This window comes from Grampus griseus, assembly GCF_964374135.1.
Source record: "Grampus griseus genome assembly, chromosome: 14".
NCBI classification, from domain to species: Eukaryota; Metazoa; Chordata; class Mammalia; order Artiodactyla; family Delphinidae; genus Grampus; species Grampus griseus.
The window spans coordinates 45,189,103-45,204,224 of NC_139008.1; the positions used below are offsets into that span (position 1 = coordinate 45,189,103).

At 47.5% G+C, this 15,122-nt stretch overlaps 1 protein-coding gene across 1 annotated transcript in view; it reads right to left on the reverse strand.

Annotated features, from left to right (window-relative positions):
- Positions 1–14,559, reverse strand: part of NINL (ninein like) — a 106,416-nt gene extending 91,857 nt beyond the window's left edge. The window contains exon 1 of the mRNA XM_082670711.1: positions 14,464–14,559. The gene's annotated coding sequence lies outside the window, so the exon portion shown is untranslated. The remainder of the gene's footprint in view (positions 1–14,463) is intronic.
- Between the last annotated feature and the right edge of the window lie 563 nt (positions 14,560–15,122).

Sequence of the window (15,122 nt, forward strand, 5' to 3'; positions counted from 1 at the left end):
AAAGAATTACATCCGACTTCTCAGAAGCCATGAGCAAGAGAATGGAGTAATACATCTGAAGCATTGAACGAATAAATCACCAACCTATAGTTGTATATCCAGAGAAATTATCCTTCAAAAGTGAAGAAGAAATAAAGACTTTCTCAGACAAACAAAAACTGAAGGAATGCATTGCCAGGAGACCTGCCTTGCAAAAACCGTTAAAAGTTCTTCCGAGAAAAGGAAAATATATATAGGTCAGAAACTCAGATCAACATTTAAAAAGGGAAAGCATAAGAGAAAGAATAAATGAAGGTGAAATAAAGTGTTTCACTTTTCTTTTTCTTTTTTTTTTTTGGCCACACTGCATGGCTTGCGGGATCTTAGCTCCCCAACCAGGGATTGAACCTGCACCCTCGGCAGTGAAAGCACGGAGTCCTAACCACCAGGCTGCCAGGGAATTCGCTCATTTTTCTTATTGACTTAATAGATAACTGTTCAAAATAAAAATAGCAACAATGTGCTGGGTAATCATAGCTTATGGATACGTGGAATGAATGACTGCAATGTTATGAGGAACGGGAAGGAGGACTCGGGAATACTCTGTTATGAGGTACCTGCACTATCTGTAAAGTGGTACAGAGTTATTTGAAAGGGTACATAGGGACTTTCCTGGTAGTCCAGTGGCTAAAACTATGTGCTCCCAATGCAGGGGGCCCGGATTCGATCTCTGGTCAGGGAACTAGATCCCACATGCTGCAACTAAGAATTCAAATGTCATAACTAAAGATCCCACAGGCTGCAACTAAAGATCCTGCATGCCGCAACCACGTGCCACAAAGAAGAGCCCGCATGCGGCAATGACGATCCTGCGTGCCCCAACTAAGACCCAACGCAGCCAAATAAATAAGTAAATAATTATTAAAAAAAAATTGGACATAGATTAGTTGCAAATGTACATTACAAACTCCAGGGCAACCATTAAAATTCTTTTTCAAAAGAAGAATTGATATGCTAAGAGAAGAGGGAAAATGAAATCATATAAAATGCTCAATTAAAGCCAGAGAAGACAGGAAAAAAGGGGAATATATTTTAAAAAGGAAACAAAGAATGGTGCAATGAATGGAAAACAGTTACAAATATAGTAGATATTAATCCAACTATATCAATAATCACTTTCAGTGTGAATGGTCTGAATACACCAATCAAAAGACAGAGCCTGGGGGCTTCCCTGGTGGTGCAGTGGTTAAGAATCTGCCTGCCAATGCAGGAGACACGGGCTGGAGCCTTGGTCTGGGAAGATCCCACATGCTGTGGAGCAAGTAAGCCTGTGTGCCACAACTACTGAGCCTGCGCTCTAGAGCCCGCGAGTCACAACTACTGAGGCTGCACGCCACAACTACTGAAGCCTGTGTTCCTGGAGCCCATGCTCCGCAACAAGAGAAGCCACCACATGAGAACCCCGCACACTGCAACAAAGAGTAGCCCCTGTTCGCCACAACTAGAAAAAGCCTGCATGCAGCAATGAAGACCCAACGCAGCCAAAATAAATAAATAAATAAATAAATTTTAAAAAGAAGACAGAGCCTGTTAGAGTGGATAAAAAAACAAGACCCAACCATATGCAGTCTACAAGAAACCCATTTTAAATATAAAGACACACATAGATTGAAAGTAAAGGGATAGGGACTTCCCTGGTAGCGAAGTGGTTAAGAATCCACCTGCCAATGCAGGGGACGTGGGTTCGATCCCTGGTCCGGAAAGATCCCACATGCTGCGGTGCAACTAAGCCCATGCACCACAACTACTGAGTCCGTGTGCCACAACTACTGAAACCCAAGCACCTAGAGCCCATGCTCCACAACAAGAGAAGCCACCACAATGAGAAGACCGTGCACCGTCACAGAGTGGCCCCCGCTCTCCGCAACTACAGAAAGCCCGTGAGCAGCAACAAAGACCCAGCACAGCCAAAAATAAATTTATTAAAAAAAAAAGTAAAGGGATAGAGAAAGATTTACCATGCTAACACTAATCAAAAGAAAGCTGGAGTAGCTATGTGGATCTCAGACAAAGCAGACTCAGAACAAGGAAAATTATCAGGGATAAAGAGGGACATTACAGGGGCTTCCCTGGTGGCGCAGTGGTTGTGAGTCCGCCTGCCGATGCAGGGAACGTGGGTTCGTGCCCCGGTCCGGGAAGATCCCACATGCCGCGGAGCGGCTGGGCCCATGAGCCATGGCCGCTGAGCCTGCGCATCCGGAGCCTGTGCTCCGCAACGGGAGAGGCCACAACAGTGAGAGGCCTGCGTACTGCAAAAAAAAAAACAAAAAACACCTAAAAACAAATATATATATATATATATATATTTGATAGAGTAAGAATAGTGTTTGCAGCAAACTCTGTTGGAACAATGGAACATCCATATGCAGGAAAAAGAAACAACGAAAACCTCACACCTTATACAAAAATTAACTCAAAGTTTATAATTAATCTATACATAAAACATAATAGTACAACACTTTCAGAAGAAAACTTGGGAGGAAATCTTTATCACTTGGAGTTAGATGAGTTCTTAAAAAGGACACAAAAAGTAAAATCCATTTAAGACATCGATAAATTGGATTTCAGCAGAATTAAAACTTTTTGATGTTAAAGGTACTGCTCAGATAATGAAAAGGCAAGCCACAGACTGGGAGAAAATCTCTGCAAATTACATATTCAACAAAGGACTAGCATAAATAATATAAAAAGAACTATTAAGGGGAATTCCCAGGCAGTCCAGTGGTTAGAACTTGGCACTTTCACTGTCAAGTTCGATCCCTGGTGAGGAACTAAGATCCTGCAAGCCGCACGGCAAGGTCAGAAAAAAAAACAAAAAAAACCCTATTAAAACTGAACATTTAGAATACAACCCTTAAGAAAAACTTGCAAGGCACTGGAATGGACACACTGCCAAAGGAGACACATGGATGGCAGATAAGCACATGAAAAGATGCTCAAGGGACTTCCCTGGTGGTCCAATGGTCAAGACTCCTTGCTTCCACTACAGGGGGCATGGGTTCGATCCCTGGTCGGGGAACTAAGATCCCACATGCGGGGGATCTGCACCACAAGGTGCAGCGAAAAAAATTTTTCAAAAAACAGAAAAGAAAAGATGCTCAACATCTTTCCCCAATAGGGAAATTCAAATTAAACTACCATGAGATACCACCACACACACCTATTAGAATGGCTAAAATTAAAATGTTTAAGAAATTCCAATACCCAGAGCTGGCAAGGACAGCAAATGAAACTCACACATTGGTGCTGAAAATGCAAAATGTGCAGCCACTCTGGGAAAGCAGTTTCTTATGAAATTAAACAAAGATTTACCATGGGACCCAGCAATCCCACACCTCAGTATTGACCCTAGGAAAATGAAATGTTTACAAATGCAAATGTTTACAATAGTTGCATTCGTAACTGTCAAAAAGTGGAGACTATCCTAACGTCCTGCATCAGGTGAATGGATGGACCGGGTGTGGTAACCCTCACCTGAACGCTGCTCTTGGTGAAAGGACAAGCAGCCACACCGACGCTGAGAGAAACAGCCAGCTTAGAAAGGCCACGTGCTGTAAGATTTCATTTATGTGACATTTTGGAAAAGGCAAGACTATGGGGTCAGCAAACACGGGCAGGGTTAGGACTACCCAAGGGCAGCACGTGTTTTTGGTGATGCAACTGTTGTGTTCTCATAGTGGTGACAGTTACACAAATCTGCATGTGTTAAAACTCTTGGAACTATACACACGCATGCACATATAAGTCAATTTTTGTGTAAGCAATTATTTTTTTAAAGGGAGAGAGAGGTCATTTTCCAGAAACTTCTGCCTTCAGCCCTGTAACATAAGAGCCCTGGAAGCAAGGGAACACCAAGGTCTGGTACCATCTTGGAATGGGAAAAACAGATAAAACACATATTGTGGGTTTTTTGTTTGTTTGTTTTGGCCACACGGCATGCAGGATCTTAGTTCCCCGACCACCAGGGATCGAACCCACACCCCCTGCAGCAGAAGTGCGGAGTCTTAATCACTGGACCGCCAGGGAAGTCCCTAAAACACATATCGAATTTCAATAAATTATCCTGCTGCAGGCTTACAAACGCTAAGGCTCGTATAGCTAGCTTGACCAAACAAAATCACTTCCGTTTTCCTCTGAGGGTCTGTTATTAACTTCCCAGCGGGTTTCAACCTCACTCCCGTTTGAGCAGCAAAGGTGTGGAATGTGAAGCTGCAATTCCCTCTCATCCCTCACCCAGTCTCAAACCCTGGGAACAGGACCAGCCCCAGTAAATGGAGGTGGTCAGGTCACCTTCTCCCTGGAGGCCACTGTGGAGGAGAGATGTGGGTACAGATGCATTCTGAGAGACAAACGAGTAACCTACATTTCTCTGCTTGAAGTGAGAGGCGAGGGCGCGCTGGAGCCAGCAGGAAGGCGGGCAGAGCAGAGACTTTCCCAAATGGGATGGACAACTCACACCCAAGGCTGTGAGCCCCATGACCCTTATCATTAGAGAAATGTTATTAGTGGTCACAGAACCACCTAGAGCTTTATCATCAAGCCAGCTGGAGCATTTGATTCTCTATCGCAGCTAGAAATTCCAGAAGAGAATTAACATAAACACTAACTTTTTTTTCTTTTCCAAAATATTTGAGATCCAAACTTTGAGGTGAGTGGATGTTACTGTGAAGGCTCCTTGTTCACGCATTAGTCAGAGAACAGACCAGAAGGTCAGCGCAAGGGGCACCTGCTGGCTTCAGGGTCCCACACCTGCGAGAACAATGCTGTCAAGATACCCAAGAACACAGGCTGAGTCCTGCATGATCTTGCTTTTCTTTATCAAAAATAAGCAAACCTTTAATAGGCACAATCTTGCTAATCACTAAAGAAACCAAATTAAAACAACACAAGCAAGAGGTTTCCACCACAGGGTGCATGTGAGCTGACTCCACCTGCCCGGCCCTGTGGGGTCAAGGGCTGACTCTCCCACACTCCTCGCAGGGAGGAGCTATTGAGGATGTTCTGGTCAGAGACCCCACTGCACACTCATCCCACCAGTCACATAAAGGAGCAGTGACGGGGCTGGAGGAAAGAGGCGAGGGGTGTGCTTTCATGTCCAAAGAGAGAGAAAATAGGAAGCCTGAAATTTTTCATTGAATGCTATCTGAAAGTCCCTAACTGCTCAGAAAAAACAAGAAGCCTAACCAGAGGGAATAGCTCAGCATACCAGGTGAATGTTTTCAACAGCAGTGAAAATGGACAGACTTGCAAACTGCATGAACACACAAAGCTCATCTTTTACAAAACTACAGGGACTTCCCTGGAGGCCCAGTGGGTAACACTCCACGCTCCCAACGCAGGTGGCCTGGGTTAGATCCCTGGTCAGGGAACTAGATCCTGCATGCATACCGCAACTGAGTCCACATGCTGAAACTAAAGATCCCACATGCTGTAACTAAAGATCCCACAGGCCGCAACGAAGATCCTGTGTGCCGCGCAACTAAGACTGGGGCAGCCAAAATAGATTAAAAATAAAACACTACAGAAATTAGCAGAAAAAAACAGAAGTCTAGCACACATTTCAACTCCACACAATACATTCATCCACACTGGAGGAAATGAGGACAGAACCTGCCGGGTAATGATAACGTCTTGGTGAATATATTCTTTTCCTTTAAGTTACCCGTGTTTATCAATTTTTGAAATGTTTGTATATTTTGTTCGCCATTCTGAGTAGTTTCTTTTTGTGGGATAATTGTTGCAATTTATTTTTATTTCAGTCAAGTGACCTTAAAGGTTGAGAGAGAAAAATTAAAAGGGCTCTAGGAGTTTTTCTCAATGCCCCACTCCCAGCTGTGCAAGCCCTGGAGTCTACTTTCTGTGGACAGTCAGAACCACTGGATATATGTCTCGACCTTTGACACCTCCATAGGATGCTTGCTTTTGCTAAATAATCTTGTGACAATATAAAACTAGTATTTCTTAAGCACTCACCCTGTAATGGGCACATTCCTAAACACTGAGGAATTTAGCTTTGTGAGGGAGGCACTATTATCAACTTTCTATTAAAAGCAAGGAAAATGAGGTGCAGAGAGGTTAGGTAATTTGCCCAAAGTCACAGAGCTAGTAAGTGAACACACACTGAGGTCTAACCACACAGTTAGAGCTACCAACCTTAACATACTACCTCATGCCTACTAATAACATGCAAATCCACAAAGCAGTTTTGAATAGTAAAAAAAAAAAAAAAAAAAGTTTTTCCATGAATAAGTGCAGGAATCTGAAACCCAGGATAGGAAAATGTCTCTTCTAGCTCTAAACCAAACTAGAAAGTCCTAATGTTATGCAAGAATTTTGTCTTAGGAAACCTAACTATAAGGAGAGAACATTAACTTGGATAGTCTCCCAAATTAAAAAGCAGTACTTCAACCAAACATTCCATGCCCCAGTCCATTTCTATTCATCTGTTAGGAAACTTTCTCTGTGCCAGAACCTTTCTTGTGTTGTGTTGATAATAAAGAAAACAAGAGAATAAAGTAACACGTCCTGCAAAATCAATTCAGAAAACCCTGCACACAAATTACCCCCTGCTCACCGTTATCCTACCTTTCTTATCTTAAATTCCAGCCATGAAGTTAGGAGCCTAAAGGCACATCACACAAAACTGTCGATCTTGTTTGTTCTCTACACATATTTAAAAGTCCACAGAATCCAGCAGTGGCCTGAATACCCTGGGTTTCTCCTTCTAAAGAATGAGCCTGCTGTGAAGGTCACTGTCAACACCAACAACTCAGTGGTCCCCAAAGCAGATTCAGAATCACCAAGAAGTAATCACCCAAAATGCAAATGAAACGTGGTAGCAGAGAAACTAGGCCACGGGGAAATCACAGTATTTTGCTACTGCAGTTGCTATGCCAAACAAAATAAAGGAAAATGTTACCATCCTGGGCTGATTCAAAGTTTCCCAAGTCAAATGGCACTACAAAGACTCAGATAGAGCCATTCCCACATCTGACACACAGGGGTTCAAGAACTAGTGAGACAATGTGGTGCTACAGTAGTTCCAACCACACTCACAGTGGCCCTGGCGTGGAGATGAGCCCAGAAGCACCAGGCACGGCCAGTTTATAAAACGCACCTGCTCCTGATGGAGGCTGCCAGCATCCGGTGTACAACCAGCCCCACCCGACTCACCCATGAACTGAACACGGTACCGGAAAGAAACCTGGGAGGAATTGCTAGGAGTCAGTGAGCAGCAGCGTCGGCCATACACGTGCAGGAGCTCAGAGCAGGGTCTACCTAGGGGGAACTGGCCACTTGACTGATTCTAATTTAAAGTCTTCCTAAAATGCTCTCATATTTTAAGTCACAGAATTTCAGAGTTTTACGGTAACTTAACTTGCCTCGTACATTATCTTGACAGACTTGGGGAAAATATCCTCATTTGACAAATGGGGAAATGAGGCACAGACGTTTGGAGCCCAAAGACACTTCAAGAAATAGGCAGTCTAGGACTTCCCTGGTGGCGCAGTGGTGAAGAATCCACCTGTCAATTCAGGGGCCACGGGTTCGATCCCTGGTCCAGAAAGATCCCACATGCCATGGAGCAACTAAGCCCGCGTGCCACAACTACTGGGCCTGTGCTCTAGAGCCCACGTGCCACAACTACTGAAGCCCGCGCGCCTAGAGCCCGTGCTCTGCAACGAGAGAAGCCACAGCAATGAGAAGCCCGGGCACCGCAACGAAGAGTAGCCCCCGCTCAACGCAGCTAGAGAAAGCCCACACACAGGAAGACCCAACACAGCCAAAAAAGAAAAAAAAAAAAAAAGCAGCCTCTGTTCCAGGTGAGACTGGAACACACACACCCCATCTCCATAAGCACTGACAGGTCCCTGTGCTCCTCCCATGGGGCCGTTCAGGAGCCAACTCTGGTTAAAAATCAGGTTTATACTCCCTGAGATAGGGAACCCAGAGGAAGAGCACTTCGGGGTGGTGGAGGTGAAGACAGAAATCCAGCCTGGAATGTGTTGAGTTTGAAATATCTAGCAGGCACAGAGGTGGAAATGAGCAAATGTAGCCAGATATCTGGCCTGGAACAAAGACGCGAGCTGAGAGACTGAAAAAACTTTACACATGAAGCTACTCGAAGCACTGTCTTCTTTTTCCCACTTCTCAGACAAAGCCAGAGAGAATACCATATTTCATCAAATCCACGATGCCACTGATTCTAAGACAAATCACTAAGAAAGAAAAACTGATGTCAAAACCTGACACAATGAATTCTAAGAAAGCATTGATTATAAGATGCACCCCAAATTCAGAGATGTTATAAGATGAAAAAAATGCATCTTAGAAAAGATGAAATATGGGACTTCCCTGGTGGTGCAGTTTAAAACTTCGCCTTCCAACGCAGGGGGTGTGGGTTCATTCCCTGGTCGGGGAGCTAAGATCTCACGTGCATCCCAGCCAGGAGACCAAAACATAAAAACAGAGGCAATATTGTAACAGATTCAATAAAGACTTAAAAAAAAAAAGAAAAGATGAAATACCACAAACTTTTATTGGTGGAAGGTATTTAGACTGCAGTGAATCCAGGGTGGACACTTGTCTTTGTAACTTTTTATTCTGATATCATTTCAAATGTATAGAGAAGTTGCAAAAACAGTACAAAGAATTCTTGAATACTCTTTACCCCGCTAGCTTCACCAATTAATTGTTTTCACTTTGCCCCATTTATCATGTCCACGTGATCATTTTCTTTCCCACCCTCTCTCTCCTTCCCCCATTGAGTTTCAGACTTTGTGCCCTCTTATCCCTAAAGACTTCCATATGTATTTACAGACTCAAGGACATGGTCAGAGCATGAGGATCAAACTCGGGAAATGTGACATTGCTAACATACTACTGGCCAATCTACCTTTACACTCACATTTTGTCCACTGTCCCAATAATGTCCTTTATAGTCACTCCCACCCCCAAATCCAGTCTATGGTGAAACACTGTATACAGGACTTCCTTGGCAGTCCAGTGGTTAAGACTCTGTGCTTCCAATTCAGGGGGTGTGGGTTCAATCTCTGATGGGGGAACAAAGATCCCACATGCCGCACGGTGCACCCAAAAAGAAAAAGAAAAAAAAGCACTGTATACGGTTGTCAGATCCCTTTAGCACTTTTTCAATTGGAATAGTTCTTCAGTCTTTCTTTGTGTTTCTTGACCCTGAAACCATGAAAGTTTTGAAGAGTACAGAGGCCACTTACTTTATAGAATGTGGCTCAAATGTAGTTTGTCTCAGGTCTCCGCACAGTGAGATTCAGGTTACGGCGGGAATACCCCAGGCAAGGTGGTGTCCTTCTCTGTACCTCTTTTTTTTTTTTTTTTTTGCGGTACGCGGGTCTCTCACTGTTGTGGCCTCTCTTGTTGCGGAGCACAAGGCTCCAGACACACAGGCTCAGCGGCCATGGCTCATGGGCCCAGCCGCTCCGCGGCATGTGGGATCTTCCCGGACCGGGGCACGAACCTGTATGCCCTGCATCGGCAGGTGGACTCTCAACCACTGCGCCACCAGGGAAGCCCTCTCTGTACCTCTTATCAGGAGGTTAACTGGGACCTTAACGTTGATTGCTTAGTTAAGGGGCGTCCACAGCAGGGCAGTCAAAGTCTTATTTTATTTGTACAATTTGGAATAATGAAAATTCAAAAAGAATTTAAAATGTATCAAGAACTGCTTAATTTTAAAGCCACATTGCTGCATGAACTATCAGCTATTTTTTTAACTCCTTTGCTACAGAGCAGGGCCGGCTAAGTCTGAATTACACAGGACCCTGCAAACATCCTATTTGAAGAGGTTTTCTGAGGAGTGCTACCAGCAGCGAGAACAGGCCATTAATGTAGATTATGAGGTTTAGAAATTGGGCATTCATGTTTCTGGCCCAGTCAGGGGGCAAACTCGCCCTGTCACTTTCTTCGTCTAGATCCTCGGAGAGCGGTGACTTCACTGGAGCCAGACCACAGAATCGGTCACCTGGGCCCAGGGAGCTAACCGGTGGGGCTGCAGTCAGCACAGAAGAATCACCCCCCTGGGACAGAAGGCACCGCCCTCCCTGTTATCACGGAGTCACACATTCCCCAGTGTGAAGGGAAGAGTCTCGTCTGTCCAAAGCTCGGTCGTCCCTCCCCAGCTGCACAACTGATGATTCTGCCTACTTTTGCCTGGTTTTGTCCACTTCCATGAAGGCAGCCGGAAGCCAGGAGGCCATGTGGACGGGCAGTGCCAGCACCTCCCTCCTCGAACCACCCAAGTGCAGGGCAGGTGGACATACTCTAGATCCGGTGAGCTCTCCCTGGGGTGTGACAGCCTGCTTGTCAAACTCTCCACTGAGCAGACTGCCTTGTTGGTTTTGAAAGAATTTACAACCATTTACAAAATTCCTGTGCCCTGAAACTAAACTCCAAGTCTGTGAATGTTTCATTACATTACTTGATGTTGGCTCTTATGTTCATGCCGTCTTGTAACCCTGAGAGCGACCCCACGGCCCCGTGTGAACCGCGCTCCGACAGATCTGCCCTGGCAGGACCAGTCCACTGCCCTCCGCGGGGGGGGCTGGCAGAGGCTCAGCCCGACCCCAGCATCAGACTCTTTTGTTGTTGTTAGTTGTCGTTGTTACTTCCGAGGGCACACACAGTCACGAGGCCCACAGGAGGCAAAGCCCAACTTATTAAGCCATCCACACTCTTGCCCACAGGCAGAATTTGGGTGGACGGTTCCTCTCTTGCCCTGCACTTCACGTGTCTAGATAGATCATGCAAGTCACAGGTTTGTATCAACACTGAAAACTCCTCATTTTCTTTCTAATGTAAAGAAATGATGCTGTCACTGAGGCAGTGAGGTACAGTCTTCGAGATGGGAATGACAGCACGGCCCAGCTCAGCCGACTGCTTGCTGTGAGCACCTCCCAAAGAAATTTACCCAAAGCACTGAGAACAGAGCCTGGCACACCGTGTGCTCGGCCAAAATTTAAACACAGATCGAGAGACGGGGCTCCACTTCCGACAGTAGCTTGGCCAGTGCACGAGCTCAGGTACTGGGGACATGCCACCTGTGTGGCGAGCCACACAAGCCCTCCGGTGACCAGGCACCCAAAGCCTGTCCCCCGCAGTCCCCACACACCCCGCTCCCAGGGAGTAGCGGCAGGGAAGTGGGGGGACCTGACGCAGATTGGGGAGGGGGTCCTCTCCCAGCCAGTGACCGGTTCAAATGGCCCGGAGGCCAACTGGCGTTTTACTCCTCATTCTTTTTATTTTATTTTATTTTTATTTATTTACGCTGCGCCGGGTTTTAGTTGTGGCATACGGGATCTTCATTGCGGCATGTGGACTCTTAGTTGCAGCATACATGCAGGATCTAGTTCCCCGACCAGGGATCGAACCCGGGCCCCCTGCATTGGAAGCGCAGAATCTTACCCATTGGACCACCAGGGAAGTCCCCACTCCTCATTCTTAAAGCGAGCCATGAAAGCCAAACTCCCTCTCCCTCCTGATGTGAGGGAGACAGCCACCACCAACATGACACTGTGATGAAGAGGGGCAACCTGGCCCCAGAGGCTGCTTCAGCCCCTGGAACAACCCATCCTGAAGCCTGTACTTTCCTCTTGGGACCTCTATTTGTTTAAGCCAAGACTGAGTCAGGCTGTTTATCACAGGCAGCTAAAAACATAACTGATGTATACCTACAAATGTAACATTCTTCACTGGAAACTTAAAAACCTAGAGATTGTGAAGACTGATTTCCCTTCAGATCTTTAACAATCACAGTAAATGATGACCATTTTGAGAAACTCCAACATACCAAAATCTTAACTTATTAAGCAAAGCAGATCCCCAAACAAGGTAACTGGGTGATAAGAGCATGTGTCACATCACAAGGATTTGCCAGTTTCCTCTCATGAAATACAAAATAACTGTCAACACACAAAAGCTGGTATGTGCCAGCACCTTCAGGGCTTTGGTTCATTTGAGACTATGCACCAGTCTTGAGAAATGAAAAGGCATCATCCCTTGAAGTCTAAGGAAGGACAATCCAGGGTCGAGAGAGACAGAAAAGTGCACCCACCAGCAGCAGATGCAAACTCCAACTTCCATCAAGAGGTTAAAAACACAGAATGCTCCAAAGGACTCCTTTGTCCCACGGTTCACAAACCAAAAGATGGCGACAGTCAGGATCCTTCGGTAGAGAGGTCTCGCCAGGGGCTCAAGGTTACCTCAAGGATGGGGGAAGGAAAGCCTTCTGCTGTCACCTCCCTCCAAATAGCTCCAGGTAGGGTCTGACCCAAAGTTTTGGCCTCCTGCTTGTGATTAACCAAACTGCTGGCCTTGAGCCTGAATTCCTAATTCGTACTTGAAGCCAAGGACTAAGCTAAGCCCAAATCTAAAGTCCAGTTACAGCCACTGCTACTCAACTTTTTAGGGAATGACCACGGAATCGGAGAGCAAAGTGGCCACAGCACTGGAAACACCCTTCCAGGCCGGAAGGCACTACTCCTTCCAGTCAGGAGCCACACCACAGCCCTGACTCCCCCTCTGAAACGTCCACTTCAAGGCCACGCCAGACACTGTTTCTTCTAGATCTGTCTTGAGTCAGGGAAGGAGAGAGATGTGTAGCAACCGCCTGTTTGTGGCAAGATCCAAAGCTCAGCGTCCAAGGTGAAAAGAATGTGGTCAGAGGGCTCTCTCACATGCCCCAAGTCCCAAACGCCATGTGTGTCATCTTCCAAAAAAACACGAAATGAACTATCCAGTAACCAGCACCTAAAGCTACTCATAATAAAGGGGCAGGATCTGAACACCCTGAATACTTACAGTTAGAACTTTGCAACTCTTTTGTTACTCTATTTCTTACCACCAGATGTTCACAAGGGCTAAGGACACAGAACCCAAGACGCACTAATGTTAAGGGATTCACAGCATGGCATCAGCAACGGCACAGCTCGCCCACCTCCGAGCAGCCCTGCAAACCGCTATGTCTGGGGTAAACATGAGCTAGAGAAAAACAGCTTTCCATCAAAGTTTATATAAACTCCTCAGTTGAAGGGAACTCCCTGGCGGTCCAGTGGTTAGGACTCTGCGCTTCCATTGCAGGGGGCACATGTTCGATCCCTGGTCAGGGAACTAAGATCCCGACAAGCCCCGCGGCATGGCCAAAATAAAAACATAAACTCCTCAATTGAAAAAATGTTAAAACCCTAACTTTTCCATAAAATGTTCTCTTTCTAATTTGATGATGTAACGTTATCTGAAGTTCAGGTTCTTTGGAGATGGCTTGTTATTTTACCATTTGTTATTTTACCATTCTGCAGAAACGATTATCCTCTATTTTTTATTGAACCTGAGCTGTATATTTGTTATTTGCCATATAGACCAGTTCAATCTGTAATAGCTTAAACCACTATGGATGATGTGTAAATCAAACAGAAAAGGGACAGCGCGGTGGTAGCCGCTTCCCTAACCGCCTTAGCTTTTTTTAATATACACTTACTCCTGCACTCGGTTCATAAAACTGAGAGGCTGCTGACTTAGCCTTCTGTTTAACCGACCAGTTTTAACTATCGTTTTTTTTTTTAATTTTCTGGTTTTAAAAGTATCCTAAGTCCGATGTGGAAAACCTGGAAATCACAGCAGCTGCCTCTAAGGAGCAGCTCACCGTCACTCAAGAGTCGCTCCGTCCTATCGACGGTGTTGGCGGTGGGAGCGCGAGCGTCACTCGACCCTCCCGGCGCTCCAGCTCCACAGTTCTTGCCCCGACCCCTCCCTGTTCCACAGCGTGGCCTAAGTCTCCAGTTGCAGAAGGGAACCCAGCGACCTTCTTCACTTCCATCCTGTGCAAATACACGGAGCTCCCTACGCGGAGCTCCCAGTAATCAGCACGATTTATGGGTTCTGCGACTAAGCGCACTGGCGGGAGGAAAGCTGCGCTTCTGCAAACAACTCACGACAGACAAAACTCGCAGCAGACTTTTCCGCCCCAGAGCGTGAGTCCCTATTTCTAACAATTTTTCCATGTGCAAACTCCTGATACACCAAAACTAGCAGGTAGGTCCTACAGCTTCGGCATAGTGGGGGGATGTTATTCAGAGCTCACCCCGTGCAGCAACTGGACGCCAGCAGCCGCCCAGAGTACGGGCCCGGCAGCCCCGCGACCCCAGCCGATCGCCCGCCGGCCACCTGAGCCAAGGTCCCGGAGCGCCAAACTAGACGCGGCCCGCCGGAGGGCCTGGCTCTACCGGACTCGCCCCACGCTCCAGGGTCTCAGGAGAAGCGGGGTCCCGCCGGACTTCCCGAGGGGCCCCCAGGCCCGGAGGCGGAGCGAGGCGCGGGCCCCTGGCACTTGGTCCCTACCAACCCACGCTTGTGCGCCCCCTGATGCACGATCACGCCCCGCGGCCGGCTCACCTGGGCGTGGGGGCGTCTCCGGTTCCGCCTGCGCGCGTACAGGCCAAGGGGGCGGGCGGGCGCTCTTCTTCCACCAGCGTCCTGCAGGCGTTCTTTGTGTCTGGAGGGCCCCGCGCCGCGCTCCTCCCGGCCTTCAGGCGCCGAGGCTGCTGCAGGCGCGGGACGCGGAGCGCCGAGCCCGGGGCGGGGCCGAGGGGCGGGGCCAGAGGAGGCGGGGCCTGAACCAGGCGCTGGGCCGAACTCAGGGGCGGGGCCGAAGAGGAGAGGCGGTAGAGTGGGCGGGGCAAAGACGACGTGGGTACCCTCCGTTGCAGGGACAAAACCGGGGGCTAGGCAGGAGGGGCTGGGGCCAACAGAGGAGGGGCCATCTTAAGGGCGCCTGAGGGGCGTGGTCTGTGCTGAGTGGGTGGGGCCTGGTGGGCGGGTCCGGAGTGGTGGGGCCTCTTCGGAAGTGTGATGGGTAGGGATGCGAACGCTGGCTGGGGCTGCCCCGCCGCCCCGGGGGCATCTCGGAAAAGTTTAGAGCCTCTGGGAATGAACCCAGGGGCGTTAGTGATCTCTGTGAGCGATGCACCATTGTTCACAGGTCTCGGTCTAGCATCCTCTTTTGGAAACAAGCCGAGGAGGCCAGCCAGGCAACACCCCAAATCGCAGTTGAG